This window comes from Heloderma suspectum, chromosome 1 (genome assembly GCF_057233095.1).
Source record: "Heloderma suspectum isolate Gila_16-S chromosome 1, 16-S_ref, whole genome shotgun sequence".
NCBI lineage: Eukaryota > Metazoa > Chordata > Lepidosauria > Squamata > Helodermatidae > Heloderma > Heloderma suspectum.
The window spans coordinates 36,192,231-36,198,408 of record NC_139458.1 but is presented as its reverse complement, the minus strand read 5'-3'; positions in this window follow the sequence as shown (position 1 = coordinate 36,198,408).

Sequence of the window (6,178 nt, the reverse complement as noted above, 5' to 3'; positions counted from 1 at the left end):
TCTGATTATGTCAGCATATTTTTTCAGCAAAATTGGCAGACTGGAAATTTCCTGTTCATTCTCCAATAAACAGAAACATGGTACAAATCAAGACAACACCTTACCTTGTATTATTTATTATTACATTTATATCCTGCCTTTTTTCTTCTTGCAAAAGTACCCAAGGCAGGTCACATGGTCCTCCCCATCTCCACTTTATCCTCATAACAACCCTGTGAGGTAGGTTAAGCTAAGAGTCAGTGATTGACCCAAAGTCACTCAATAAGCTTCATGGCCAAGTGAGGACTAGAACCCAGATCTCTTGAGTCCTAGTCCAACACTCTAACCTAATCTGTCTAAGCATGTACTGGACGGGGAATGCTGGGAGTTGTAGGATGTTTTTCTGTCTAAACATGCATAGGATTGCACCTTTACTTGGAAATGTCTTAGCACATACACTTGGAAGTCCGGTTGATTTCAAAGCGTGCATTCTTCATTGAATAATTTTTTGACTAAAATAATTCTCATTTGAGGAATTCAGTCTTCTTTTTTCATCCAGAAAGAATCATAGAATCATAGAATAGTAGGGTTGGAAGGGGCCTACAAGGCCATCGAGTCCAACCCCCTGCTCAATGCAGGAATCCAAGTCAGAGCATCCCCGACAAATGGCTGTCCAGCCTCGTCTTGAACGCCTCCAGTGTGGGAGAGCTCACCACCTCCCCAGGTAATTGGTTCCATTGTCGTATTGCTCTGACACTCAGGAAGTTTTTCCTGATGTTCAGCCGGAATCTGGCTTCCTGTCACTTGAGCCCATTATTCTGTGTCCTGCACTCTGGGATGATCAAGAAGAGATCCTGGCCTTCTCTGTGACAACCTTTCAAGTACTTGAAGAGTGCTATCATATCTCCCCTCAGTCTTCTCTTCTCAAGGCTAAACATGCCCAGTTCTTTCAGTCTCTCTTCATAGGGCTTTGTTTCCAGTCCCCTGATCATCTTTGTTGCCCTCCTCTGAACCCTCTCCAGTTTGTCTGCATCCTTCTTAAAGTGTGGTGCCCAGAATTGGACACAGTACTCCAGATGAGGCCTAACCAGTGCTGAGTAGAGGGGAACTAGTACTTCCCGGGATTTGGAAGCGATGCTTCTATGAATGCAGCCCAAAATAGCATTTGCTTTTTTTGCAGCCACATCACATTGTTGGCTCATATTCAGCTTGTGATCGACAACAATTCCAAGATCCTTCTCGCTCGTAGTGTGGTTGAGCCACGTATCCCCCATCTTGTAACTGTGCATTTGGTTTCTTTTTCCTAGGTGCAGAACTTGCCATTTGTCCCTATTAAATGCCATTCTGTTGTTTTCAAGAATGTCCTGCATTACTTCTCTGACCTGTGTTCTAAGTGTATGCGACTGTGTGTATGGACATGTTTGCTTAGATGTTCCCAGAGCTTTGGCATAATTGACCTCATGACTCTATTATAGGGGAGATTTGGATGTTCATAAGAAGCAGCAATGTCAAAACTTAAGAGAAAACCTCAATATATAGGCACATTTATGAGCTACCCATAGGAGGCTGGTGGACTCCATTTCGGCGGGGCAAAATTCCATTCAGGGGTTTAGTTACAACCAGCCAGAAGTCCAAATGAGCTATCCAACATGCTGGACCCATTTGGGGGATAGGGTCCAGCACCTTGGATAGCTTATGTAGCCTTTTGGCTGGTTGTAACTAAAACCCAGAATGGAATCTCAGCCCCTCTGAAACTGGAACCACCAGCCTCTCCTGGAGATACCAAAGGTTGGAAGTTACATACCAGGACCAAAATATTCTTATCATAGAGTTGGACAGGGCCTCGGAGGCCATCGAGTACAACCACCTGCTTGATGCAGTGGTAACTAACCTGTGGGCACATTTAGAAATTCGAGAAACTGCCCTGGGCACAACCATAAAATGGCTGCCATGGGTGGGCCTGACTAGTCACAAAGGACAAGTAGCTTGCCCAGAGGCCTTCATGGAAAATTAAGATGGCAGCAGTTAAAAGCTCCCACTTTGTTTTGAAGCAATCCCAGCTGCCAGTAAGAAAATCAAAAAATCTTTTAAAAATAAAAACCAGGATGAGTAGGGTATCTCGGTGGGCACCAAGAAAAGTGTCTGGGGAGCACATTTGGGCACAGGGCACCATGTTGCCTAACCCTGGGCTAGAGCATCCCCAACAGATGGATGTCCAGCAGTGGTGCTCTCAGGGCTGGACTTCGGGATCAAAGTCCAGGGCTCCATTTGATGGGTTTATTTAGTAATGATGCCTCCTGTTAAAAAGGCAATTAGCAGAGGAAAAACAAAAGGGCAGAACAGAATGAGCATTTACCAGTCCCAAATGCACACAAGCTATCTTAGCACAATAAAGGAGACCACATCCTTCTTCAGTGAAGGGGGGAAAAAAGTTTTACTCACAAATATTCTTGCATATACAATGCGGGTACTGTGTAGAGTTTCAAAAGAGTTTGTTCAGTCCATTTTGTGCTCCATTACACCAGCAGGAGCGAGGGAGAGCAAACACATGTGCTCCCAGAGATGGAGGAAGGGCAGGGGGGGGGAAAGGGGAGGAGCAAAAGGAAGAAATCACGGGAAACCACATCGTAGGCTATAGAGATCCTAAGGCCAGCTGTGGTCAAAATTCCCCTGAACTAACTGCAACACTGCCCCCATCCAGTAACTTGCAGACGAGGTGGCAATATTCCCAACACCATTCAGCAGAAGGAGCAGGATGGCCCCCAAACGCAGCAGGCTTACCACATTTTAGCAAAGCAATGCACATTATCATCTAAAGAGCACCCTCCCCATAAGACCACTAATTCCAAGAGTCTAAAATTACCTAATGCACCACGGCTGTCCACCTTTTGCTTGAAGACCTCCAGCAAGGGACGGCATGCCATCCCTCTAGGTAATTAGCAGTGTTGGTGTCAAGAGGAGGCATTGTAGGCATGTGCCAAGGGCCCACACCTCGGCAGGGGACCACTGACAAGGACTCCCTGGACTGCTGCTCCTCTTCCCTGTTGCAACCTTCTTGTTCACTGCTTTTCTCTCTGGCCCAGGCAAGAGTGGTGGTGGGGAGGAGGAGCAGGAGAGGCCACCGCCTGCTTGCTCGCTGGATCTCTACCAAGTAAGCGGTAGCAATGAGGAACAAGAGCAGCTGGTGACAATGGCAGGCAGTGTGATGGCATCGAGGGAGGCGGTCCATCGACAGCCTCTTGCCCCAGGGACCTCAAAAACTTGGAGCCGGCACTAGTAATTGGTTCCATTGTTGAGCTGCTCTTACAGTCAAGACATTTCTCTGAATGTTCAACCGAATAGCATGCGTGAAATGGTAGTTTCCCAGTTGCATCGAATCGATTACTCACCTAAACCAGATAAAGATTAAACTGATTAAATACGGGCATTGATGGCAAAATATAAGAATCACAGCCCTAGGTTACTCCTAAGAAAGTGTGCATAGGTTTGCAGAGCCCCATTAAACACACTGGGCTTAGTTCCTAGTATATCATAGAAACATAGGGTTGGAAGGGGCCTACAAGACCATCGAGTCCAACACCCTGCTCAGTGCAGGAAGCCTGATTCCCAGGCCGTCTCCCATCCAAGTACTAACCAGGCCAAGTAAACATGCATAGGATTAGGCTGTCCTTCATTATTATCTCTATCATAAAGATGGGGGGCAAGTCTGAATTCCCATTTATTTAATAGAAGTTGTTTCTTGACTAAAGGACACCTGATGTGAAGGTACCCTGAGAGCCCAAAGTAGCTGGAAAAGCATAGTTTCTGCCAGAACTGGTACTGAAATGATGTTAAGGGCTTATAGAGCAATCCTACTTATGTTTATTGGCATGTAAGTGGCACTGTGTTTCATGGGGCTTACTCTCAGGTAAGTACGTGTAAGATTGCAGCCTAAGGTGCTTTTAACAGCATTATGCTGGCCTATTGTTATTTTTACAGCTATGCTTATTGCTATGGTTTTTGTGGTTTTAATGTTTTAAAACATTTCATAGTTTTAAGGATGGTTGATATGATGCTTGGATGTTTGTAATTTTGATCAGTAAATTGCATTTTAATTCGTATGGACGCCACCTTGTGAGAGCATTTGCCTTAAAAGCAAGTCTGTACAATAACTTGGGTTCAATCCAGATTTAGGTGTGTGCATGGGTTGATAGAAGTGGAATTTCCTGCCTCTCATGGCAGGATTCTCATGGCGGCCCCGCCAACATCCTGAAAATACTACACAGAGGTCTGGGACTCTGTTAAATGAGCTGAGATGTGGTACAGGAGGGAGAGGGATCCCCAAAATCGAGCAGAGGCACTTTCTATGAGCTGAGCCCTTCCATTCACAAAAGGCAGATCCTGGATCCAGCCCTTAAATAAATAAAACCAGTGAATGCATAAAGAAACTGAAATACCATTTGTATCAGAGATATATCTCCTTAAAAGTAATCCAAAGCGAGTTTTTCAGCAGTTCTAAATAGCAGTAGGCAAGTGAACTGGTATAAATAGTTAATTGCTTCTGTGAGATTAATCAAAAGAACAAAATGAGCAGGTTTGAAGTCAAAAGCCTACCTCTCAGAAAAAAATGAACCCAGATAACATGCTTTGGAAAATATCTTCCAACTTCTTTTACTTTGATAAAAGTAGAACGTAAATTCAAGCCAATGGATTACTTTTTGGTGTATGTTACTGGAAACAATATGAAAGGTGGGATCTAACCCATACCAGAAAAATAATTGACTTTATCACACGAGGCTGTTGATCGGCTCTATCTACTTTCAGTTTCATAGCAGAATTGAGATCTGCATTTTCCCTGCTCTAAAAAAACTTGCCACAAGCGTTGGCTAGACATAGAAGCAAAACTGGAGGTTACAACGTTGGCTAAAGAACCTGTAAACAACAGTGAGTAGGGAATGACAAGTGCACAACAAGAAAAACCCATACTTTAGGTATCTGTAAATCCACTTGGCCTCTACTTGTAATGTACCAGTAGCAGCATCGTGAAATTTAGTTATACAGAGCCCTCTGCTGGTTTATTTCTCTCCTAGTACATTTTTAACAAGCAGTTTATTATAATTTTAGAGCAGAAGTGCCTAGCTTCTCTTTAAATTCCACTGGAGACTGACAAGGAACTTAGGATCTTCTGAAAATAGATTGCACACAACAATGAACTTAGGAAAATGGGTTGCACACAACAATATATACATCTTTTAAAAGAATAAAGAACAGATTAAATAACAGCAACTGAAAAAACTGAGTAATAAATAAAATAATAGGAATGAAATACTTACAAAACTACAAAGTTGTGTGGTGGGATTAGTCTAAGTGGCCTTTCAGGGGTCCCTTACAGCTCAGTGTCTCTGACTGCAAAAAGATTCGGGAGACATGCTATTGCAATCCATTTCTTGCAAAATTTCAGTTCAATTTGTTTCAGCTGTTCAAGCTGAAATATGTATTCCTCCCTCATTACATGCCTTTAAGCAGGGCCTGAAGACCAATTTGTTTTAAACTGCTTTCTCACTAAGAAGGGTCTTATTGTGTCAGTGTCAGACGTGGTGATGCTTAGTTTAAATTATCTGTTTGATGTTACTGTTCTCAGTGAATTAAATATTACTTGCAATTAGTGTTCTTGCTGATTTTTAAATTTATGAACCACTTTGAAAACACTCTACAGCCTTTAAGGGGATTATATAAACACTTTACATTCTTGTCATTTATTTTTATTAATTTTACTGCATAGCGTCCTACGCATTTAAGGGTGCAATCCTATGTATGTTTAGACAAGAAAAAAGGTCCTACAATTCCCAGCATGCCCCAGTCAGCATGGCTGGCTGAAGGGATGCTGGGAGTTGTAGGACTCATTTCTGTCTAAACGTGCATTGGAGAGGACTGCGCCCTAAATGGACTACTGATTATATATTGTAAGTTTATATGTCAGAAACAAACCACCATGAGAAAGTTTGACCTAAAAGGTAACCTATGAATATTTTAAATACACAAATAAATAAAAGATAACACCAGCGGAGGCTGGTGGCTCCGATTTCTGGGGGTGGGGGGGTCTGTTAATCCGTTCTGGGTTTCAGTCAGAACCAGCCAGAACTCTAAAGGAGCTATCCAAGGTGCCTATCCCCCAAGTAGGTTCAGCTCCTTGGATAGCTCCTTAAGAGTTCTGGCTGGT